This window comes from Hyperolius riggenbachi, chromosome 4, assembly GCF_040937935.1.
Source record: "Hyperolius riggenbachi isolate aHypRig1 chromosome 4, aHypRig1.pri, whole genome shotgun sequence".
Classification (NCBI taxonomy): Eukaryota; Metazoa; Chordata; class Amphibia; order Anura; family Hyperoliidae; genus Hyperolius; species Hyperolius riggenbachi.
In genome coordinates this window covers 87,343,716-87,370,108 of record NC_090649.1, presented here as the reverse complement: position 1 = coordinate 87,370,108, position 26,393 = coordinate 87,343,716, and the positions used below count along the sequence as shown (strand labels likewise).

Sequence of the window (26,393 nt, the reverse complement as noted above, 5' to 3'; positions counted from 1 at the left end):
TCGAATGCATAATGTTATTTTTAATAATGTCACTTCTATTAAAAAAAATATGATACACGTTGCTATAAAATGACCGAAATCAAATCAGCGGTTAGTTACAATTTTTCTAAACACGACAAATTATTTTACCTACCTATGCAATTGGCTTTCTTGTTAGCCCCCCCCCCCCCCCCCAATTTGCATGATGCTGACAAATTTCAGGCACATGCAGTTTTTCCCATAGGTTTACTGCAGCAATTACAACATCACCCGGCATCATATCTACAAGGCCAGATTTCTTGTCCTGTGGAGCAACCAGGGCTGTGGCGTCGGTACAAAAATCCTCCGACTCCAACTCTGACTTCAGGTACCCAAATAACGCTCCGGCTCTTACTCCTCAAATGCACAGCTGGGTATTCTGGAACTGGAAGCAATTTTATGCAGCCAGATGTCAGCTTCACACGTCAGCGTTTGACACGTGGTTACCTGGCAGCAGGAAACAGCACCATGTCAAGTCTGTGTGCGGTTGAGGGCACACTGACTCCAGGAAATGGATGCTTATGGGGATGACCTGGGTGGGAAAAAAAAATGGCACGGTGGCCACTCCCCCAAAAGAGAGGGGTAAAACCTGGAATGATATTTACAGAGCCATGGGAAGCAGGGGCTAATTTTTTATCTACCATGAGCTACAGGCAGCACTAAGCACTGTCCCTTGATCTGCACCGTCACACTGTTGATGTTGTTTTCCTGACGAAGCCTCTTTAAAGGCAAAACATGTTAGAAATTGGTGGGGATTAAATATATGTGTATTTTGTAGAAGGCCTATTTAGTAGTCACTAACAGTGTTGTGCACTGGCTACCATACAGCATAATACAAGTGTAATGTAGACCTCTTACATTGGGACTGACATTGCCTGGAGCCAAAACATGAAAGAGACCTATACGTACACTGACATTGTTTTGTGTCCAATAGGGGATTGTGGGGAGCAAAGAGTAACTGGAGAAGTATATTATATACCCAATAAGTGGTGACACACTTCTAACCCCATGGTCTATTTATCCCCCAAATGTTTGTTGTCATGCTATTTTAAAAGAGTCACTAACTTTACTGATACATATTGAGTGCCCTTCTGGTGCTTTTTTTTTTCTAAGGATGCCTTCCGACTGCCCATACCCAGCGCCCATCCTCCTGGCTATGCAATGGTGTTCTCATAGGTAGTTTCAATAATTCTCTGATACAGATTTGCCTAGCCCTTAATACCTCCTTTCTGGATCCTTCAGCACGATAATGAAACACTAATCAACCACTTTTTATTATTACTATTATTTAGTATTTATATGGCACGGACATCTTTCGCAGCGCTGTACAGAGTACATTGGCTACCCCTACCATAGTCATGTCTATGAATGTATCATGTAGTCTATGTGTCATAGTCTAGGGCCAATTTAGGGGGAAGCCAATAAACCTATCTGTATGTTTTTGGGATGTGAGAGGAAACCGGAGTGCCCGGAGGAAACCCACAGAGACATGGGGAGAACGTACAAACTCTTCGCAGATACTCCCCTGGCTGAGATTAGAACTGGGGGCTCAGCGCTGCAAAGTGAGAGTGCTAATCTCTGCGCCAATGTGCTGCCCACCTTTCCTGATGTCCCAATTCACCTAACTCTCCAGTGCACAATCTATAAAACAAACCTCTACAGTCTACACTTCAATCAATGAAACTAATTTGTGTCCACCCTGTCCCTCTTTATTAACACCTAACATTAACCTGTCAATGGTTCCCATCAAAAGTACCCTCAATATTAATTAGCTAGAGGTGCCCCTTAGTATTAGGTAGCTAGAGGAACCTCATTATTAAAGTGGATCCGAGATAAACTTTTACTCATTGCATAATTGTTCCCCTTACATATAGTTTATACGGCATTCTTCAAGCCAAAATCTTTTTTTCTTTTTTTTGTGTTGTTTTCATACCCTAATTCCCTATAAACTAAACAAGCTGTGCACACAGATCCTCCAGCGCCTAGGCATTCTGAGGCCCATGTAGCAAGTGCTCATGGGAACTCAGTCTGGGGAGAAGGAGGCTTTTCCCGAAGGAGGAGACGTTACCAGCCAGGAGCTGCTGAGATTTCAGAGGCAAGGGGGCAGAGAGGGGCGGAGAGGAGAGAGGAGGAGGAGTGGGGTTTTCACAGGCTGAGGGGTGGAGATACAGAGCAGCTTGGCTGTGTAATGATGACAAGCAGAACATGGCTGCTCTCACTTTATCACAGAAAGAAATAATAATATAATGTTGAAACTGTTTGCAGCTAGATTTGCTGTGTAAACTATCTAAACTTTTGATAAGATATATAGACAAGTTGCTTGTTATAGTTAGTTTTTCATCTCGGATCCGCTTTAAGTAGCTAGAGGTGCCCCTGACTGAAGGGAGAGAGGAATGCCGAGAGCAAAGTGAGTAACCTCTCATTTACACTCTTATCAGGACTCTGCATAGAGAAGATGGGAGGGAGGCGCTCGGCATCTTTCCCATCATTAGCACCTGTAGCACGTGCCTACAGAGCCTCATGGAAAATCCAGCCATGACACCAAATCCACCGCTTTCAACAGCGCCTCCTATTTCATACACGGCAACCCAACGCAGGCACAACATTTGTGTTCTTTGCAGATGTCTGGTCCTGACAATCCATCCATCATGTAGTTTGCATGCTTTTACAATTTCTGGTTTGGTTTTACTTTTTTGCATTAGAAAAACACGGTGGTAAGCAAAAGGCCGTCCATGTAAGATTATCCGATAGTGCGTGGCGTTTCTGGGTAATGCTGCAGATACTGTTCATCATAAGCAAATCATGAACACTGTCAGATTACTGAATAAATAAGATGTTTAGATGGAATAAGATATCTAAATAAATCGTACTTGAAAAGCACAGAAAAAAAATGATACTGAACATTTCCAAGGCAAAGACCAATGATTGCAACAGGCAGGTAAAAAAAATAAAAAAAACAGAAAATAAACAAGTGAACATCTCAGACTTATCAGATCAGACAACGACATTTCATTATCATTTATCTTCCACAAATGCCGGTAATTTGGAATTCCAGAAGCAATATTCATTAGAGGCTTGCTTGAAAAAAACAAACCTTCACTAAATCAGAACCGCACAACTTCTTTAAACACAACTCCACCAAATGAGATCATCTTCAGTGAAGCATCATTTTATCAGTTGGTGCCATCTATGCTTTTGATGGATTCACTAAGAAAATTCAGTGTTTAAAGTGGGACTCCGGGATCTAAAGTGAGGATACTAGTGCATAGCCCACTGACAGGATTTTTCCTATAACCATGTTACATTATAAATTGAGGATAGGGATTATCAGAATTTCAAGTTGAAAACAGTGGTGACATGATCTATGCTCTGTTTATCAGCATAGGCGGCACAGTAGGGTCCCAGTTAACCATAAACCTGCAGGCTCAACAAGCTGGCAGGAAATGAGGGGAGCCATAGGGAAGTGCCTCTCTCACGATGCAGAGCAGAGCAAAGCGGAACCTACTTACAAGAACTGTTGGTGCCAGTCCTTCACAATTCTACAGCTGCCTGCTGCATCCTTGTACGGCTCCCGATGTGTCACCTGACCCGCACCGAGTCACATGTACACAACAGGAGCCATACAGAGAATGCAGCGAAGCAGCTGAGAACTACAGGAAGTTAAGAGGACTGGCGCCCAGAGCTCCTGTAAGTGCTTTCCGCTGCGTTCTGCTCTGCTTCTGCTGTGTGTGTGTGTTTGGGGGAAGGGGGGGGGGGGCATTAGTGTTATGTTTAGATTCCCAGTTGCTTGAACTGTTAAGCAACCAGAAACATCTCATAAACAGCATCAGGCAATCTCTACCTGTACCAGATAACCCAGACCCTACTGTATATAAGATTTTTGGGCTCAAATAAATAATAAATACAGAAATTGGGTCTGTCCACAATCACGTGTTACCGATTTCAGTGCATAGACAATGCATAGAACAACACTGTCTAATGTCTCCACTCATGCACTGTGCAGCAATGCACTCTGGCAACGTGGTACTGCAAATATTTTGGCATGCTGAGCAGTGAAATCCCATTCAATGCAACTCAGTCGGATAAACACCGCCGTGGCCAGCTGCCTGCATATTGTAGAGCAGGGAGAGGTGGCAGCGCTTCCCAAGACAGGCTGTAGCTGAATGACTAGCAACATAGATGTGAAGAGCCTACTTATAGGTAGAATACACAACTTGCATTCAAAACAGATGCACCAAAATAATGGAGGATGTTAGCTTCCAAAACAGTTTGCATGCAGTGTGTTCAGTCCTAGACCCTTTGACCTCGATGAGGTCATTTTTTTATATAAGCCACGCATATTCATAGTGCTTTTTTCACAAATGTGGAGTCTTGGCTTCATGAGCATTAAGGATCAGAATCGGAACCAGAAAGGATAATACCGGTAATACACTCACCGGCACCTACGTACGAAACTCCCACACAACAAATACAAACAGACTTCTCCGTAAGGGCAAGCATTTCCCAGGTAAGTCATTTCACAAATCAAGGTGCCGCTAATGAAAGCAATCAGTGAACGCCGGGAGAGAGGAAGCGGAACCCACCGCGGCTGATGTGCATAAATAGTCAGCACTATAAATCACGCTGTACGCTAACTTCCATTACATAAGATCACAATCTGCTGAAAAATAAGAGAGGAAAAATATAAAAATCCTGGCGGCTACAATTTCTGCAGAGTGCATTGAGAAGTTTTGCCTCTCCGAGATTAAATATTGAGGCGTTACAGGAAACGGCATCAAGGCCATGGAAATGCGCCGCGGCGATGAAGTGCGCGCGGCTGCTTTACATTTTGATTATAGGATCTAATCAGCTTTTGATTTTTGAGGTTAAGGGGCTTATCTTGTTAACTCCCTTCAGAGATGCAAGCTGCTCCTATTCTTTCCACGCTAATAGCTTTCTCATTGCAGGTACCGCATGTGGCCGCCGAGCGCCCGCCGCCTAATAAAGACACAATTTAAAACAGAAAAACAAACACAAACATAAAAGGGCAAGAAATAAAAAAAAATTTAAAAGAAGAAGAAAAGCTGCAGCCAGGTTTACCTCTGCTTGGGCATGTGCTCTCATACCCCAAGGGGGCCCCATACAAAGGAAATGACATTTTTCAAATCTAATCTTGTTATGGATTATGGCTGGAAATCCTGCATTTTGAAATCTTTTTTTGCTTTGTTTTTCTTTGCTAATGTACAAGTATGTGTGAGAGAAGGCATAACTATAGGGGAGCTTACCCTGCAACCACAGGGGGCCCAAGGCTTTCACACCATGCCCATTTGCTGCATTTTAACGCAAAGTTGAAACTTTGCATTAACCAAGGTAAAAGGAAAGTCCATAGACATTAATTTTACATTTCACACCCGTCGCTGCTTTTCGATGCGTTGTGGTCCAACGCACCCAGGAGCTAATAGGGCCTGTACACACTGCTGCGCTTTTCAAATCGCATGTGATTTTTAATCGCAAGGTCTTTTGAAAAATAATGAAAATCGTGAAGACCTGTACACACTGGTGCGATGCGCTTTTTCTATTCTCATGAAGGCATGCGATTTTAAAAGCGCAGCAGTGTGTACAGGCCCTTAATCGTCGGGAGCCGGTGTTTTCCCGTTGGGTTGATTAATTACTATCGCCGATGATTGCGTCACACCGACACACCGCAAAGCATATACCGGTAACGCGTGCAAGGGAACTGCTCCTGCACGTGTTGGAGATGTGAAAGAGTCCTTAAAGCAAACGGTAATTTATAATTTAGGTACTCTTTAAAGGCAAATGACGGTCACAGCAGAAAGTGACTAATGTTTTCATTGTTTACTGTACTTTTTAGAAAGTCTCGGGGTTAATGTAAACAGTTCATGGCATTGTTTACTTTTCCAAGCAGTTCCGCTCTACAGTCATTTTTACAATCATTTTTCACACTACTGCATATAATTATAATCTCCCTGAAAAGTTATCAAACAATAAAACACACTGCTAAGAAATACCTTAAGCTGACCCTCTTTCATGTCCAAAAGTTTTTAAAAGATTATGTCTCTGCTTTCATATATTCCTTTCTATCGCTTTCTCCTAAAATCACACTTGTCTCTGTTTACGATGACTTCTGAAGACCAACAAGCCTTTGCTGTATTATTCATGTTAATGGCACTGTGATCATACAGCTTCTTATTCCAGCTAATGACTTCCAGCGGGTTATGCCCAATGACTTGTTTTAACTAAATAGAGGGTGCGCGTTTTGTCACCGCGCGCCTCTCCTGAGCGAGGCAACTAATAAGAGAAACATCACAAAGTGACCCACGACGTGGTGGAGGAGCAATGAGGATGATAGATCTCGTGCAAATCGTCCTTTCATGGCAAGACATCAAAGTCCTCCAAGAGGCCGCCAGATAATGAAGTCTATCTTATTCTGATTTATGAGCCGCGGAAATGCTCCTCTAATCGGGTTTTTAGAATTTAAAAGCTGCCTTGAAAAAAAAACTTCAGGCCAAAGAATGTATGTGTTTTAATTACAGTCAAGTCTTAAGTTATTCTTCAGACAGAAAAAGATCCATTATCGCCTCCTTCTTGGAAAGCATTTATAAAAGTCTGCCAGAATATGAAAAAAAAGTTCCTCTGCTTATTCATGGCGGGCATCACATTATATAAGGAAGATTTATGACCTACTACTAGAGAGGAAATGTACAAGGAACCTGAAAATACATTTCATCTCTTTCTCTAAATATCTACAATTTCACGCCCAGGGCCTGTTTAAGTGGCATGGGAGCCCCGTGACAAAGATAACTTGGGGGCTCCCTACACCAACCCTGAAAAGTCAGCCCCCTAGACCCCAAAGCTAGCTGCTGCTCCCCGCACACACACCCCAAATGTAATTATAATGACATAGATCAGACACAGCAAAAGCAATCTGCTGCTGCTGCTACAATCCGCAGCATCCGACTTCACTCACAAGGAGAAATCAGATACATTCTGTGCATCGTTCAACCACTGACAACAGCAGGGTGCCTCTTCCATCATTCTGCTCGCAGGCATGTAAGCACATACTTTACCTCTTTCCACCAGCATCATGGTCACCATGGTTCCCTTCCTGTCTGCTGGACCACAGCGGCACTCTCACCAACATAACACAGACGTGACGTCACGTCGTGGAGAGTGCTGTTGCGGTCCAACAGGCAGGAAGGGATCCATAGTTACCATGATGCCAGCTGAAGCAGGTAAAGTATGTATCCCGGCTACCGTCCCCTGCCTGCTGAGCTACCGTCTCGCTTCCACCACCGTGCCACACAGTCATCCATATGCCACAGCTGCAGCACTCAGCGGCAGCGGATGGACAAATAGAAAATGGGTGACACTTGGGGGTCCCTACATACTCCGGGGCCCCGGAGGCAGTTGCTCCCCTTGCCTTAATTTAGCGCCAGCCCTGTTCATGCCTGAATAATACGCATCCTCTGAAGTCCTCTGCACCCACAATAACATTCTATGAACACTTGGCCACACATGTTGATAGAATAATTAGTGAGAAAAATGTTCAAAGAACTAAAAAAGGATGACTGTAGAAATGGAACTGTAAATACATGTTTACCTCTCATCATATCACTTTGGGTACCCTTTAATCGCCTTCTTTTTAAAGTCATGTAAAAAATACCCTTAACTACCTTGCTCATCAATATGTAAAAAACAGGACACCGAGAGCCAAATATAGTGTAGTAAATCTATAATGATAAATGTTTAGAGTAAATGCAGTGTACTCACAAAGGTAAACACTGTAACAGACAGCAGGTGGAGAGATTAAACCTGTCCCCACTCAGGATTAAGAAGTCGCTCTCTGTAGATCAGGAAAGAAAGGGGTAACACCCCCTCCACCAAGGGTGGACTCAGATATTGTATAAAGGGAACAGAGGCGCCAAAAGAATAAAATCCACCCAAAAAAAATTAAAAACATAAATAAAGAGGTAGTGGTGGACTTACCTCTTCAAGCAGACAAACAAACTGTTGAGGAGGCAGTGGTGGACTTACCTCCTCAAGCAGACAAACAAACTGTTGAGGAGGCAGTGGTGGACTTACCTCCTCAAGCAGACAAACAAACTGTTGAGGCGGTAGTGGTGGACTTACCTCCTCAAGCAGACAAACAAACTGTTGAGGCGGTGGTGGTGGACTTACCTCCTCAAGCAGACAAACAAACTGTTGAGGCGGTGGTGGTGGACTTACCTCCTCAAGCAGACAAACAAACTGTTGAGGCGGTGGTGGTGGACTTACCTCCTCAAGCAGACAAACAAACTGTTGAGGCGGTGGTGGTGGACTTACCTCTTCAAGCAGACAAACAAACTGTTGAGGCGGTAGTGGTGGACTTACCTCCTCAAGCAGACAAACAAACTGTTGAGGCGGTGGTGGTGGACTTACCGCCTCAAGCAGACAAACAAACTGTTGAGGCGGTGGTGGTGGACTTACCTCCTCAAGTAGACAAACAAACTGTTGAGGCGGTGGTGGTGGACTTACCTCCTCAAGCAGACAAACAAACTGTTGAGGCGGTGGTGGTGGACTTACCTCCTCAAGCAGACAAACAAACTGTTGAGGCGGTGGTGGTGGACTTACCTCCTCAAGCAGACAAACAAACTGTTGAGGCGGTGGTGGTGGACTTACCTCCTCAAGCAGACAAACAAACTGTTGAGGCGGTGGTGGTGGACTTACCGCCTCAAGCAGACAAACAAACTGTTGAGGCGGTGGTGGTGGACTTACCGCCTTAAGCAGACAAACAAACTGTTGAGGCGGTGGTGGTGGACTTACCTCCTCAAGTAGACAAACAAACTGTTGAGGCGGTGGTGGTGGACTTACCTCCTCAAGCAGACAAACAAACTGTTGAGGCGGTGGTGGTGGACTTACCGCCTCAAGCAGACAAACAAACTGTTGAGGCGGTGGTGGTGGACTTACCGCCTCAAGCAGACAAACAAACTGTTGAGGCGGTGGTGGCGGACTTACCGCCTCAAGCAGACAAACAAACTGTTGAGGCGGTGGTGGTGGACTTACCTCCTCAAGTAGACAAACAAACTGTTGAGGCGGTGGTGGTGGACTTACCTCCTCAAGCAGACAAACAAACTGTTGAGGAGGTAGTGGTGGACTTACCTCCTCAAGCAGACAAACTGCCGATTTCAACAGTGAAAAGTTTTATTTATACACTCCAAGAAATTGTGCAACGCGTTTCACAGGCGTAACCATGCTTCCTCAGGCAGTAAAAAAATGAAGTATACAACAGCTGCAGATCAGTATAATAGTAAGTGCCTCATATTGCTCATCAATATGTTGTTATATAGGGAAACTGCAGGGGCTTAACTACATGGAAGCTGCTCTGCGACTGCAGGGGGGCACAAAGATGTGGGGGGGAACAGCAACTACTAACATTCCCTTCCTTCCATGCTCCAGATCAGGTGTTTTTATGGCTACACATGTTATGGGTGAGAAGATCCTGATGGCCAAACTCGTTTTAGGACCCTTGTAAGATGGGCCCCAAGGCAGTGAGGGTTGCCCAGGGGTAGTCAAGGAAAAGGGTTGTGAACATTACAGGGGCCCATCAAAGTTTTGCTGGAGGGCCCCATGATTTGTAGCTACACCCCTGGAAATCAGATTTTAGTCCCATAATAATATAATATGGTACAAACATTAGACTACGACTATGGTCAGATTAGATTGTGACCTCCTCTGAGGACAGCCAGTGACATGATGACTATGTACTCTGTAAGGTGCTGCAGAAGATGTCAGTTCCGTAGAAATACATTATAATAATATGGTAGGGCATTAGACAATGACTATGGTAGGATGAGATTGTGAGCTCCTCTGAGGACAGTCAGTGACATGACTATGTACTGTGTAAAGTGCTGCAGATGTCAGCACTCTATAAATAGATAATAATATAGGAGCACATTAGACTATGGTATGATTAGGTTATGAGTTTCTCTAAGGACAGTCAGTGACATGGCTATGTGCTTTGTAAAGTGCTGCAGGAGAGGTCAGTGCTCTATAAATACACAATAATATAGTAGCACATTAGACTATGCCTATGGTATAATTAGATTGTGAGCCCCTTGAAAAACAGCCAGTGACATGACTAAGTACTTGTTAAAGTGCTTTAGAAAATGTCAGTGATACTATCTTTCCCCTAAGATAAGGCATTACCTGAAAGTAAGCCCTAGCTTATATTTCAAACACGCTTGAAATATAAGCCATCCCCCCAAAATAAGACCTAGCTGCTGGGACACAACGAAGAGCAACGGCCGGATCCGGCTATATACCTGGGTGATCTGGATATGTACTAGGGGGATCTGGCTATATACTAAAGGGGGATCTGGATACCCCCACAATATATAAGACCTCCCTAAAAATAATCCCTAGCCAATATTTTGAAGGAAAAAATAATATAAGACAGTGTCTTATTTTCGGGGAAAAATGGTATATAAAAACAAAATAATATGGTAAGACATTAGACAAGGACTATGGTAGGATTAGATTGTGAGCTCCTCTGAGGACAGCCAGTGACTGTAAAGTGCTGCAGAATATGTCAGTGCTATAGAAATACATAATAATAATATGGTAGGACATTAGACTATGACTATGATAGGATTAGACTGTGATCTCCTCTGAGGATAGTCAGTGACCTGACTATGTACTCTGTAATGTGCTGCAGAATATGTCAGTGCTATAGAAATACATAATAATATGGTAGGACATTAGGCTGTGACTATGATAGGATTAGACTGTGATCTCCTCTGAGGATAGTCAGTGACCTGACTATGTACTCTGTAAAGTGCTGCAGAATATGTCAGTGCTATAGAAATACATAATAATAATAATAATAATATGGTAGGGCATTATACTACGACTATGGTAGAGATTAGGTTGTGATCTCCTCTGAGGGCTGTCAGTGACCTGACTATGTACTCTGTAAAGTGCTGCAGAATATGTCAGTGCTATAGAAATACATAATAATAATAATAATATGGTAGGGCATTATACTATGGTAGAGATTAGGTTGTGATCTCCTCTGAGGACTGTCAGTGACCTGACTATGTACTCTGTAAAGTGCTGCAGAAGAGGTCAGTGCTATACAAATACATGATAATAATATTGTAGGACAATATGATTCAATTTCTCATAATATCTGATCAGAATTCTCTGCCATGGCCTATAGATCAAAAGATTGAAAACTGGGGAATTTTGATTGATTTTTCTTGATAAAAAAAAAATGACATTTAATGTTCTATACTATACAATTAATTGTTTGCGTCGTAAAAATGAGAAAATGAAATGTTTTAGTTACATCGTGTATGGTCATCTCAAGAGAGAGGGAAGAAGCAGCTTTTAGTATCTGTGCTTGTCTGAAGTTCTGCAGAGTGACAGTGGACTGGAACTGCAGACTGCTCCAGTAAGATGATTTTTATGAAAACTCTGACGCCTGTGCTATCATTTCTTTTTTTTATGTGTAAAGTCAATAAGGACTGTCACGCTTGCCATTGCTCTAAATCCATTTTCCTGCAAGGGAAACCATTTCATTCAATATCATGCTTTTTATATCGTTGATTGTTTTCCATGTTTTGTTTTTCAAAATGTTAATAAAAAATATTGACCCAGAAAGCATCATGGATGTGCGCTTGCCCCGGAGAAAAGATGTAGATTATTTGAAGAAGTCATTCTTTCATTTCATGCTTTGGCAGCAATGAGGAAAAGCTTGGGCTGCCGTATATGCACATTGCACACAAAAAGGCAGATCTGTTCCCAGATCAGCATTTATAAGAAACTGTCATTAAGAAGTTCTTTGAGGGAGGAGGTGTTGGGGGGGGGGGGGGGGGGCAGGGAGACAAGATGATTCTGGTGTGGGTTTGAGGATTATTGTAGATCCCACTTTTGGTCAAACATAAAGAATAAAGGTGGCCATACACTGATAGATTTGCAGCAGATTCGACCATCAGATAGATTTCTGGCAGATGCCTGTCAAGTAAAATCTGACAGGAATCTATCTGATGTGTGCCACACACTAGGAACAGATTTCCAAAAGATTTCAGAATGAAATCTATTGGAAATCTATTGAAAATTGATCTAAGTGCATTATTGGACCATTAGATCCAATGCAACTCTATGGGCCATCGATCTGCTGCCAGCAGCAGATAGACCTAGATTTTCCATCCTGTCAGATAGATCAAATCGATCAAAATTGCCCGCAAATCGATTGCAATGGGGAATTTGATATAATCGATTTCTGATCGATCGATTCTACAGAATCGTTCGATCGATTCTTTGCTTAAATCGATCAGTGTATGGACGCCTTTAGGAAGATTTCATTTCAAAAGCTAGACACGCAGCAATAGTCTGCGGGTACGCCATTTACCCCAATACCCTCGTACCAGTGGTAGGCCCGCCCTCTCCCCCCAGACACGGGGTATAAATGGCTATAGGCCATAGTATAATGACAAATCACAGGGGTCTTCCCCACCCCTAGAAAACTGATGAGGCCCTTAATGTTCGCACCCTTTCCCTAAAATATGCAGCATGAGGTAAAAATCTTAGTAAATTGTCACTCTTTCTGTAACATACTGGACTATTACCACTGGTGTGACTATCTTAGTGAATTTGGGAAGAAAAGGTCTAAGGTTATGTTCACAATGGAAGCTGTGTTGTGTGCTGCATTGCATTTCCTGTAAGCACAGAAACACAAGGCAACGAAACGAAAAATTCGTACCACGTTATGCGGCATTTAGGTGGCATACAGTCAATAAAAAGTATGCTTCACTGTTTCTGTTAACTCACACATTATATTGTAATGCAGTGTGCTGGGACACTGTGGTGTGTTGGATCCCAATGCACCGCATGCACTGTGAACGTTACATAAACGTATTATTGCAGTGCGACTTTCTGCATTAAAGGACACATGAGGCAATCTTAAATCAGAACAGTTTTACTCACCTGGGGCTGCTTCCAGCCCTTAGAGGTCTATCAGGTCCCATGCCGATGTTCTGCTGTCCCCTCCATAAGATCACGACCCGCAGATAAGTCTTCTGCGCATGCATGTACCCACCTCTTGTGAGCATGCTCCTGTAGTCAGGAGTACTATGCACTTGCCCAGTCCACAAAGTTTCAGACTGCCCAAGCGCAGAGCGGATCACAATCTTACAGGGGAGGGGACAGCAGACCTTTGGTGTGGGACTTCTAGAGACTGAAAAAAACCCCAGGTGAGTTTAACTCTTCTGTTTTAGGGTTGCCTCGTGTATCATTTAAGATGCCCCCATAAAGTCACACAGCAATACACTGTGAACGTAGCCTGAAACACCGAATGCAGTATTTTACCAACCCTTTATTTTTTACCGAACATGTCTTAGTGCATTGAAGCCTATACTGCTGGAGGTGCACTTTAAGCATTTTGGGTATCTCAATCTTTTAAAAAATACAACCAAAGCAGCCTTAATACTTAATGAGGGAACAGTAACATTATCGCACACTCTGGCCAGAACGTGGAGTGATCTCTTCAGACTAGACTCCTACAGTAACAGCAGGTTGCCATGGAAAGTCACGCTCAGGGAAACCTCACAGCAAGGGGGGCATGGAATATGATGCTCTGTTTTGGCCAGTAAATAGAATGTTCTGGGCCTTTCCACATCAGTGAGTGTCCCTACCGCCTGCTGGAAGCTAAATGGGGACACACCAAACTAGCCTATTCTATAGCAGAAAGGTTCAATATACATTAGCAGTAAACCCAGAGCTCCCCTTTCTCTGTTGCACTAAAATATTATTATTATTATTCTGCATTTATATAGTGCTGACATTTCCAGTAGTGCTTTACAATTCAGGTCCCTAAAAACCCCTCACAATAAAAGTCTGATATCCCTGCCATATGGGGCCAGTATGGGGTGGCAGGTAGGGTGCCCTTACATTAGTCAAAAAACAGGGCTGTGGAGTTGGAGCAATTTTTGGAGACCTGGAATCAGAGTCAGTGGTTTAATAAATTGAGGAGTCGGATGATTTTTGTACTAACTCCACATCCTTGGTAACTATTCGACTAAGGAGTCCGATTAATTTTGGGTAGCTGGGGTCGGAGTCAGTGGTTTCATATGCTAAAGAGTCAAGGTCAGCTCACACGACTGTTAGGCTGATATCATGCAGCTGGCCACGTGTGTACAAATCGTTAGAACAACTTGTACTTGTTCCGCTTGCAGGAGCAATATGTAAATGGTCATTTAGTTGGTTTGGCCATGTGGAAATACAGATCATGTCAATGGGTTGTTGTGCGGCTTGTCAGGTTGGCCATGCGCTTTGTTGGACGTGTGTATGAGCCTTTAGAACCACTTCAGCAAACAAATAAATGGACTAAATATATGAAAGTGAATGGTTGTTTTTGAATCTAAACATGCTTAAAAGTGTTTTAGAGTTCTGGTTTGTGTGCATTGTTTGTAAAGTTCAACCATATGGCTATTTCAGAAATGTACTATACTGTATTTCCTTGATGTTGAATGTGCTACCCTCAGGTAGTTATGGTCTGGATCAGTAGACCCACCGATTCTGCCCTCAATATGTGCACTACCTATATGCTATATTAAGACTTTGATATTCGATATTTGATGCCTTGGTACTACTTACATCAGAATTCTATTCCTATGTAAATTTTTCCGCTGTATGCAGATACTGACTGTACCTGGTTCTCTTGCATTTATATGATGTTGTATTGATGTGCTATACTTCTAACACGTTGATTTTTTTTTTTCATTTGGAAATCACACAAAAAACTCTGTGGTAACAAAAAAAAAATATTTTAGAGTTCACTGAAGGAGGTCTACAATAATAAGAAAACCAAGGAGAAAACTACTTAAAAAATGCATTCTACAGCTCAATCGCAAAACTGCACCTTAACCACTTAACGACCGCCTAACGCCGATAGGCGTCGGCGGGTCATTAGTGGTATAGCATGGAAACGGCCGCTCGATCGAGCGGCCTTTCCATGCCAGTTCACGGAGGCTGTCTCCGTGAACAGCCGGAGAGCCGCCGATCGCGGCTCGCCGGCGAAATGTAAACAGGCGGGGAAGAAATCCCCGCTGTTTACATCACACGGCGCTGCTGCGCAGCAGCGCCGTGACGTAGATCGGCGATCCCCGGCCTCTGATTGGCCGGGGATCGCCGGCATATGATAGGCTAAAGCCTATCCTAGGATGCGCAGGATGGACTTCCGTCCTGCGCATTACGGGTGAAGAGGGAGAGGGAGGTGAGCGGAGGGAGGGCGGAAATGGCTGCAGAGGGGGGCTTTGAGGAGCCCCCCCCCCCCCCGCCGAACGAACAGAGCCGGCGGCGATCAGACCCCCCCAGCAGGACATCCCCCTAGTGGGGAAAAAAGGGGGGAAGTCTGATCGCCCGGCCACATTCCTGATCGGTGCTGCGGGCTGTAGAGCCCACGCAGCACCGATCATTAGAAAACCCCCTTAAAGAGGGGTTAAAGAGGAACTTCAGCCTAAATAAACATACTATCATTAAGTTACATTAGTTATGTTAATTAAATAGATGGGTAATATAATCTCTTACCCACCCTGTTTTAAAAGAACAGGCAAATGTTTGATTTCATGAGGGCAGCCATCTTTTTGGTTGAAAGAAGGTGACAGGGAGCATGAGACATAGTTCCAAATGTCCTGTGTCCTGATCCCCCCTACCAGTTGCTAGGCAACGTGAACAACTACATAGGAAATCCCATCATGCTTGCACAGCATCAGGGGAAAAAATCCCGGGCAGTTTTCTTTGAAGGGGCAGAGCTTAGCTAAAAATGCAGCTAAAAATGAGACTTCTATAAGAAAAACAAAGTTCTGATGCTGTTAAAGAAACACCAAGCCTTTTCAGTGCTGCTGAGTAGATTTTTAGTCTGGAGGTTCACTTTAACAGGTTGCCGATTGCTATAAACACAGTGTGAAAATATTGCGCTTACCTACTTCATGACCAACGTTTAACACCTATTTGATAAACAACACGCAGTGATTAAACACATCAACATGCACACATAATGACAGCTTGCTCCGCGTAACTTCACGCCATTAACCCAGCGCTATCAATCATTTCTAGACCGCAGTTCATTTCCAAGAAAACCAATCCCCGCTATATACCGTCTTGCGGCTATGCTAAAAATAGGTGGGCTTTTATCTTCCCCACGGCTAGATCTGGAGGACAAAAAGCTTTTAATTAGTGTAGCATAATTAGCGGGACATAAAACCGTTTGAAAAAATAGGAACATAAATCTCTCTAGGAAGAAAATGTAAATAACAAAACCAAGAAAATGGGGGGAAAAAGGGGAACAGGGAATGGACCATAAATAAAAGAGTCCTAAATAAAGCATTCTGATTAATGATTTGGAATTCCTGTGCAATGATATGTTTTAACTTATGGTGTAGCGAAAAGAGAAGGCTCTATAAATGTAAAGCATTTTATTTGCTAGGAATGAGGGGGGGGGGGGGGGGGGGGCTGTGAAAGTTTGGTTATGTAGATATCAGATAACTGTTGCCCAGTCTGAAAGTTTCAGGTCAAAATGGGTAATGATTGGTCCATTAGGTGGAGTTCCCACTAGAGCGGAGAGCAGACATCTTTTTCCATAGGAGCCATTCCCACTTGTCACGCTGCAACAGATACGCAAAATCAGTAGCAGTAAGCGGAACGCAGTTCTGTGTAGTCCACGATAATCCCAGGCAGGTGGATTGGTCTGCATCTGTCCCGGGCTAGCAAATCGCTGCTGCTCGGTCCCTGTATACATGGGGATCTCTATTGGGCTGCAAAAGATCAGCGGGAATCCTCTGCAATTCTCATTGGTTCATGGTGATTTTCCACAGCCCCATGGCCTTGCCAGTCTCTAAAGCAAGCACGGCTGTGTTCCGCACTTCATAAGGTAAGAAGTCTCTGTAGTGAGGTAGCTACAGAACCATGGATCCCAGTGCACATTTTACACGTTATGCCCCTGAAAGCAAGGCTGCACATTCAGAACTGCTGGTATATAGTGTGCCCATAGCTTATACATTTAACAGTCACATCAATCAATGCGGCTCTGTAAAATTTACAACCCACAGGCTCACGATACACTAGCGGTTCTGGATGTGTGCCTGGCTTTCAGGGGCATAAAGAGATGGTTTGCAGATTCAGGAGTGATGCATCATGGGAAACCACACTTGCACGCTTAAAGAGGAACTCCAGTGAAAATAATGTAATACAAAAAGTGCTTCATTTTTACAATAACTATGTATAAATGATTTAGTCAGTGTTTGCCCATTGTAAAATCTTTTAAATCCCTGATTTACATGCTGACATTTATTACATGGTGACATTTTTACTGTTGGCAGATGATGTAGCTGCTGCATGCTTTTTTGGCAGTTGGAAACAGCTGTAAACCGCTATTTCCCACAATGCAACAAGGTTCCCAGACAGGAAACTGCCAGGAGTACATACTCAGAGTTTCTTGTGAGAGTGGTTTTACCACAATCTCAGTCATACAGCGCCCCCTGATGGTCTGTTTGTGAAAAGGAATAGATTTCTCATGTAAAAGGGGGTATCAGCTACTGATTGGGATAAAGTTCAATTCTTGGTCGGAGTTTCTTTTTAAAGCTGAATGATTGCAAACACCTTTTGTTAAAAAAGCAACAAAAAACAAAACCCTGACCTGTCTTAGATTACTTTTACTCGTTTATAAACGCTTTCTTCCATTGTGCAGGCGCAGTCCCGATATCACACCTGCGCAGTTCATTCATTGCTCTGCACCGTTCAAAGGAGCTTTCAGCTGCGGAGGAATGGTGACAGGGGGGACCAGGGCCCAAGTATAGCGTTTGGCCCAGATGACAGTGAACAGCGGCAGCACAGTTAGCAAAAGCTCATTTTTAAAGTTTTAGACAGTGCAGGGGTTCTTTAATCTCTTTAGCGGTTATCACGAGTACAGCTCGGGGTGGAAAAACAAGCTAGGAGTGGTTATCCTGAGCTGAACTCATGGTAGCTGCCAGAGGTCTATGCAGATCAATGCGCACAGCGGGAGTTTTTAGTCACCTCCCGGAGGATCCTGACATTGGTCGCCATTCTATTAGAAAGGCTCTGCTTCTCCCTGGTGAGATCGCCGGCTAATTTCACCATAGGGTTACAGCAGGACAGAGAGAGAACTGCAGCGCTGGATCTCAGGAAGGTGAGAAAGTGCTGGGCTGCCGTAGATATCTCTGCAGTGTGATTGCACTGCTCAAAGCACTCAAGAGCCGCAGCCACAGGGACGTGCTCAATAGGCCACCCTGCAGGGTTAGGAAGTCTTGCCCAAGGACTTCTTACTGAACAGAATAGCCCTTAACCAGTACACCATCCAGACACTTATAAAAAGGGGACAGCAAAGGGGACTCATAATAACCATCCTTGTTTATATTTGACTCGAGCAGTTTTCCTGGTTTCACTAAGTGCAAGTGTGCAACTACAAGTTCAAGTGCATCTGTTTATTTCTGGATAGTTTAATAAGCAATTTAAAGAGGATTTTTAAACCGGATTGAACTTCATCCCGATCAGTAGCTGATACCCCCTTTTCCCACGAGAAATCTTTACCTTTTCTCATATAGATCATCAGAGGGGCCTGTATGGCTGATATTGTGGTGAAACCCCTCCCACAGTGTGATGTCATGGCCATAGCCCTGACAGTTTGATGTCTGTGAACTTGCATTGCAATGAGGAAAACAACAGCTGTTTTTAACTGCCAAGCAACCAGTATCTCCTTCTGTGCATAGAACTCTCTGTTAACGAAGGTTCCGCAGAGCTGCACCTGGCAGGACTAAAGAGGTGACCACCAGTGAATATTTTTCAGAATGTAAATCAGGGAGAGGAAAGATTTTAAAATGGGCAAACACTGACTAAATCATTTATAAATGAACATAAAAATAAGTTTTTTTATTCATTATGTTATTTTCACCACAGTTCCTCTTTAAAGTGAACCAAACACCATTTTAGCATCCAGGGCATCTCAATAGCACGTTTAAAATAACAATGAGGCTCATGAATAAAAAAACTTACATTGTATCTCTTCTTTTTACATTTAAAAGTTTAGCAGAGAATTGTATTAGCATATTTGATCCAACTCCCTTGGCCTGCCTGACACACAGAAATTTCAGGCATATAAGGACTGCTGAAATTATTGTATTGCACACATTAGCAGAGAGCAAACTGAAACCTTTCATGAGTGTGTGTGTGTGTGTGTGTGTGTGGGGGGGGGGGGGGGGGAGAGAGATAGGTCACTATGCTTTAGAGGGTATACAGAAGTCACAGATGCTATCTTCACACCTTATAAATATCGGGCAGGTAGATGGGGTGGGAAATGGCAGGTCCTATAGCTACTAGAAACCAGGAAAAAAAGTGGTGCTTGGTTCCCTTTAATGTATTTTATCCTCTTGAGGCCCACAGGCTTACACCCCCTAGTGACCAGGCGATTTATTACAATTCTGCACTGCACAACCTTAACATTTTATTGCTCGACCAACCAAATGAATCGTGCCACCTTTTCTTCCCACCAACAGAGCTTCCTGTTCATGGTATTTGACTGCTGCTGCCATTCATTTTTTTTTTTTTAAAGAGCTTTTTTTTATTTTTCAACCCTGATCTCCCCCCCCCCCCCCATTCATAGGCATATGCCTATGATAGGGATTAGATTGTGAGCTGATCAGAGGGATGGTTAAGTGGCAGGGCCGTTTAGATTGTGAGCTGATCAGAGGGACAGGGCAGTGACAGGGTCCTTTCTTTCTTCTCCCTCAGCCTGCCAGCTCCGATCACGGCTGGCAGGCTGTTCGCGGCCATCTCCTGTGTCGCTCTGCAGGGAACGCGAGATTCCCGAGCGTTCGTTCCCTGTTAGTCTCTTGAAATAGTGATGACGCCAATCAGCGTTTGGCTGTCTAGTGGAGCCACCCTGCGACCGCCCACTGGTGTTAGGCGGTCGCAGAGCAGTTAAAATCAGCTAGATGAACACTGACTTCACCCGCACATGTTTGCATAAAGAATCAGCACACACAGTGCTGTTCTATGGGGAAGCAGAAACTAGCTGAAAAATTCAAACCAACTATTGGTCTTTTTTGTATCTAGAGAATGACTGGCTGGGGATCTCGGCTGCATCCTAAAGAGATCATAAACATCCTGAGCACTAAAGGCGCCAGTAATGGAACAATCGGATAATGTTCAGTGATGAGAACAAAAGACAAACTCATTTTTCCTCCCTATTGTCAGAAGTCCACTCGCCAATCTCCAACTTGGAAAAGCTCAGAAGTAGCTTTTGTTTCACACTTTGTTTTTACTTAGCTGCTGTACAGCTGCATTAACAGAAGGGACTGTGATCATTACTATTCAGAAAAACAATTAATTCTCAATTGTCATGCAAATTCGCTGAGTGTATTGGCACCGCTATTGCTTTTAACGATCCGCACTTAATAAAGACACATCTGGTTGCTACAGTAACAGAACGGTGTCGTTCGCGCTACAGAGGCATTAGCGTCCCCATGCTGGCTTAGGTGACAGAGGAAAGATTATTCTCAATGCATTTGTCGTTTCATAAAACCAAGAATCGTCCCACTGTCATTATCGTTACGACAACATTGATGCGTTGTGCCAACGCTAAGAGTTTAAGGAGATCGCTCCTTATGGTGGGCGAACGCAGATACGCAATAGGCCTATTAAGTCACAAGTCATTTAGAAGTTGGGTAAATGGGGGCTCCATGTGTGGCTATGTCTGCATATGCTTCAATTTGCTGTAAGACAAACAAAACCCGAGTCAAGGGTTCACATCCAGGGCTGATAACTCTGCACTTTTCTGACTGTGAAGACATTTGTACGAAGGACAGTAACTCAAATGAATGGCTGACGCCCAGGTACACAATACAAAAGTGATAAACTCCAGTGGCTTATCTATTCATGGGGCGCTGAAAGGTTGCACACAGTGCACATCCAGTAAGCAGGAGGTGGAAAAACAATTGAAATATCAGGAAGCTGCGTTTTATACATGATCGTGTTTGCCTGCAGGACTGCCAGTTATAGTGGCTTGTAAACTGCCTGCTCAGGTCTGGCAGCAAGTTACAATCCATGTATTTATCTGCAGGGCCACAATTGTGACACACAGATATTCGCCACTATTGATAGCTGTCCTTTAATATATTCTTAGTCTTACTGGCTGAGGCACGAGTCATCCATCCCGGCAGCCAATCAGCGCACAGCTTTTCAGATCACCATAGAGATGTTTGACGTTGAGCCACTGAGTTGACGCGATACAGTTACATAGTTATTTGGGTTGAAAAAAGACATACGTCCATCGAGTTCAACCTTTTAGGGCGGGCCATAGAGCGGCCACCTTCACCAATCCTCAGTTCTACCTGCATTTATATATGGTGCAGCAAACAGTAAATAGAGCAGCAGGCCACTTCTGTATGTGAATAAGGGGGGAAATCTGGGACACCTGGTGCCGGCCAAAAAGTAGTATTCGGACCATAAGACGCACTAACTCCACCCCCCACCACACACACACACACACACACACACACACACACACACACACACACACACACACACACACACACACACACACACACACACACACACACACACACACACACACACACACACACACACACACACACTTTTGCACTTTTGGAAGAGAAAAAGTGTGCCTTATGGTCCTGAAAATACGGTATGTTTCAGTTCTGACAAAATCTCGTCAGAAATGGAAGGAATCATTGTAAAACAAAATTGGTGAGCTTCTGAGAGGAGCTGACAGTGAGGTAAGTATGTAATATTCATTTGCAGGTTCATCATGTGTTTATTTTAAATATTTTTACTCGGTTCAGGTTGACAATAAAAGGAAATAAAAATGTCATCCTGAGTCTCCATATCCCGCTTTTTACTGTTGTCCTTTAAGGCTGGTACATTCACAGATTCAGAGTTGCTTATACTCCGACAGTGTCGTTAGTCTGATCACACGATTGTAATGTTACAAGTTTCCTTTAAATTCAAATGAGTATACTTGACTGAAGTGAAGCATTACATTGTCTAAAGAAGATGTGTATATGAAAAACTATCTAGTCCCTTTTCCATATTCATTTCTGCTTTAATTGAGGCAAGAAGAAAATGATGATGATTCTGTAGATGGCTAGAAATAACCTGATCAGCTGCACAAAGCTTTATTCTTCACATCGGCTCAAGTAATTATTCCCACATCAATATTTCTCCGAGGCAGAAAATGTATGAGTGCAGCATTATGAAGTATATAATCAACAGGAGAGTGTCAGTTCCGGGAACGGCAAATGAAGGGGTAGTTTATTCTGAAAGCCATTTAGGATGATGACAACAGCACCTACTGGCAATTATGTGTTCAGCCTGTCTGATCTATGCCTTATAGGAGACGCACTGCAATAAACAGCACTGAAAGTGTCACTGCCTTTTGCAGACATAGGTTATATACTTATCTTCTGGATCCCTCAGTTACAATCGGGACTGGAAAAGTGTTAAGGTAGCCATACACTGGTCGATTTGCCATTAGATCGACCAGCTGACAGATCCCTATCTGATCGAATCTGATCAGAGAGGGATCGTATGGCCTCCTTTACTGCAAACAGATTGTGAATCGATTTCAGCCTGAAACCGATCACAATCTGTTGAGCTGCTCCTGCCGCCTGTGCCCCCCCCCCCCCGTATACATTACTTGAAGCTGGCTCCCGGGCGACTTCTCCACGCTGCACCGCACCGCTCTGTTCTTGCTCCATCCCGGCACTTCCTGTGTCACTCCTTGACCAGGAAGTTCAAATAGAGCGCCCTCTATTTGAACTTCCTGGTCACTGCAGTGACACAGGAAGCGCCGGGATGGACCTGGAACAGAGCGGTTTAGCGCGGAGAAGACGCCCGGGAGCCAGCGTCAGGTAATGTATACCTGATCGGATCGGCCGCCGCTAGCGACGCGCACCCTACCCGCGGGCGATCAAGGGTAATTTTCCGCACGCCGCGATCGACGGACCAATCCGATTTCGGGAGGAAATCGGATCGGCGGGTGCGTTTAGCGCGAACGATTGGCAGCAGATTCGATCCCAGGATCGAATCTGCTGTCGAAACGGCCGCGAATCGGGCCAGTGTATGGCCACCTTTAGTATCCTATGAGTATAGAAATCCCAGTGAGTTATTATTTTGTAGTTTTTTACATAGCGTTGACGTCTTCTGCAGCGCTTTAAAGAGTACATAGTCATGTCACTAACTGTACCTCAGAGGAGAGGCAGCGCAAAACGGCGGAGGGAAATTAGGGCGCACCACGCGCTGCCATAGTCCGTAATGTAAATGACAGCTATAGCGGTGCTCAGACTGTAATTTGGGCGCCCTCAAAAGACGGAGCCCAAATTATTATTTAAACAGCAAGTCCATGGCGGCCTGGAGGGTGAATAGTAATTAACACCGCCAGGACCTTTGCAGGAGCAGGGTGAGCTCGCTCTTGGCTTTGCCATACATTTCCCTGCCCCGTTTTTGCATGTGTACCCTCAGAGGAGCTCACAATCTATCCATTAGTCATATGTCTATTGTAATCTAGGGCCAATTAACTGTATGGCTTTTTGTGGGGTGTGGGAGGAAACCGGAGTGCCCAGAGGAAATCCAAGCAGACACGAGAACATACAAAATCCTTGAAGATAGTTACCTGGTTGGGAATCAAACTGGGGACCCAGCACTGTTAGGTGAGAATGCTATCCACTACGCCACCGTGCTGCCCACTTAAACCTCACCCTATGAAACCTGTGACTTGCCCTGAATGAAACCACGCCCATCCCTCATCATGACCACAGTAATAACAAAACTGGAGGGCCAGAAGCAACTGGATGATGAGAACTTTGACAGCATTTACCGATGCTGGTTAAAGTATGTGGGCTAGCGGTAACTAGCAACCTCCGCTCTACATTCTTAAATAGATCACAGATGGCGGCATCTTTACTGCTGGCAAGGTGCATCACTGCACAATGTTGTTTTTTGTCTGCCACTATAACGGAAAATTGTAATATTTAAAATACACATAAACACATACAAATAAAAAGTAGGTTTTTTCAGAGTAAAATGAGACATACATTACTTTTCTCCAATATCGCTGTCACATACAGTAGGTAGTAAAAATCTGACAGAACTGATTTTGGTCTAGCTCATCTCTCCATGGGGGATGCTCAGCATGGTTTTTATTTTTTATAAAGATACTCCATGAAAAGGATTTATATAAAGACGTTGGCCAGCCTCCCTGCTTGCTTCACACTTTTTTTAGTAGTTGGACAGAGCAAGGGGCATTGCTAGCCCCAAAGATCAGTGGCACTTGCCCCAGATGGATTCTTGAGTGCCCCAGATGGATTCTTGGGTGCCCCGGATGTCCCCAAAGCAGAGTCAGCTAAGGTGCCTCAAAGGGAGGCCCGTGGGAGCATGGGAGGAGGTCCACTAGGAGGTCAGGGAGTGCTATGGGGGTTCTGCCTGGTAACCTGGCAGCAGGCCAGCACACCCAGCAGAAAGCCAGACCAGCCAGCACAGAAGCCAGGTAACTCTGCCCAGTTATGTTTAAGTGATATGCTGCATTTTTATTTTATTTCTTTCGACGAGGGGGCTTCATCCAACATTTTGTTGGGCAGGACTTCTTAGATTACTGGATATAAATTTGGCTCCACCCATGACCACACCCGAATTCTGGTGTTTGGCCACACCCATTTCCTGGCTGGAGTGTCCAAAAGTGCCCTGGATCTCTTAGGATCTTGGAAATGCCCCTGCCATTCACTAAGTACTCTTGAAAATAAAGAAAGTCCTGAGAATCCCCCATGAGGAGATAGACTAGTCCAAAACCTGTTGGTTCTGTCAGATTTCTATTACCTACTGTAAGTGACAGCAACATAGGAGAAAAATAATGTGTGGCTCATTTTACTCTGGAAGAAATGTACTTCTTATTTGTATGTGTTTACATGTATTTTACATTTTACAATTTTCACGATAGTGGCCCTCTAAGTGAGTAGAAACAACACGTGGCCTCCCAGAGTGCTTTGGGGCAGAGGGTTTTGTGACATCATAGCCTAGGCTAAGCAACACTGGGAGGACGGGGTTAGGTACCCATATAAAGCAATATATAGATATAAGTTGTGTTCCTGATGCTGAAACCAGGATAATTAATGCAAAATTGGGTATCCTGGATTATGAATTACATTCTACTATATGTCGCCACAGTGCCTCTTCAGATCTTGGGTAACCTCTCACTAGATCCCACAATATAGAATCAAGCATGTGCAGCAAAGTCACCGTTATCCGGAACACAGGAAACTGGAAATGACCCGATGCAGGTCAGGTGACACGCCGGCTTCTGTGTACGGGGGAAGCAGGAAAGCCCTTGGGGGCCAACTAGGAGCAAGAAGAGGGCTGCATGACGTTGCTGGAGGCTTGGTGAGTATTTGGGGGGAGTTTGCTCAAGAAACCGGCAAGCATATGAACCGGGGTGTCTGCTGTAATTAGTTTCTACAAGCTCACCACTTCCTCCAAGCAATTTTTAAAAAGATTATTGACTTTTATCCTGCTGGCGCCTCTTTTCTACATACAAATACTCTGGGTCCACGCCTGGTGGAGGGGAGTGCTACCCCCTTTCTTGTTTCTTTACTAAAGAGAGCGACGACTTAATCCTGAGTGAGGACAGGTCTAATCTCCTCACCTGCCTATTGAGTGGTTGCCTGAATGGTAACCCATGTTTGTGAGTATAAATTATCTCACTAAACCACTTACCAATTGTCTTTAACCACTTCGCCATATCTGGACGCATATATCCGTCCAGATAGGCAGTGGTGCTGCAGCCGTGTGGTGCGCGCGATCGGGCGCGCGCCCGCGCGCGCTCCCGCTGCCCCCCCGATCAGTGAATGGGAATATAATTCCCATTCACCGATCTAACTCCCCGGCAGAAATACCGACGCTTTCTCATCAGAGAGCGCGGTATTTCTGCCCCCAGGAAACTTCTTCTCTTCATTTTAGTTCCTAGATGCGACATTGTTCGCATCCAGGAATTTTTTGAATGTGGCCATCTTGTGGCCAAATAGTAAACTGCACCCACATACTTTTAATAAATAAAAAAATACATTACATCTAAAATTAGCAGTTTCCCTCACAAACTAAAATTACCCAAATACATTTTTGTATTAAAAAAAAAATTAAAAAAATTACAATAAAAAAAAAAAAAACTACATAAATAGTTACCTAAGGGTCTGAACTTTTTAAATATACATGTCAAGAGAGTATCTTATTAAATTTTTTAAAATTATAAGCTTGTAAATAGTGATGGACGCAAATTGAAAAAATGCACCTTTATTTCTAAATAAAATATCGGTGCC

At 43.9% G+C, this 26,393-nt stretch overlaps 1 protein-coding gene across 2 annotated transcripts in view; it reads right to left on the bottom strand.

Moving 5' to 3' along the window:
• NBAS (NBAS subunit of NRZ tethering complex) overlaps window positions 1–26,393 on the bottom strand; it is a 916,216-nt gene that overhangs the window by 660,552 nt on the left and 229,271 nt on the right. The window lies entirely within an intron of this gene.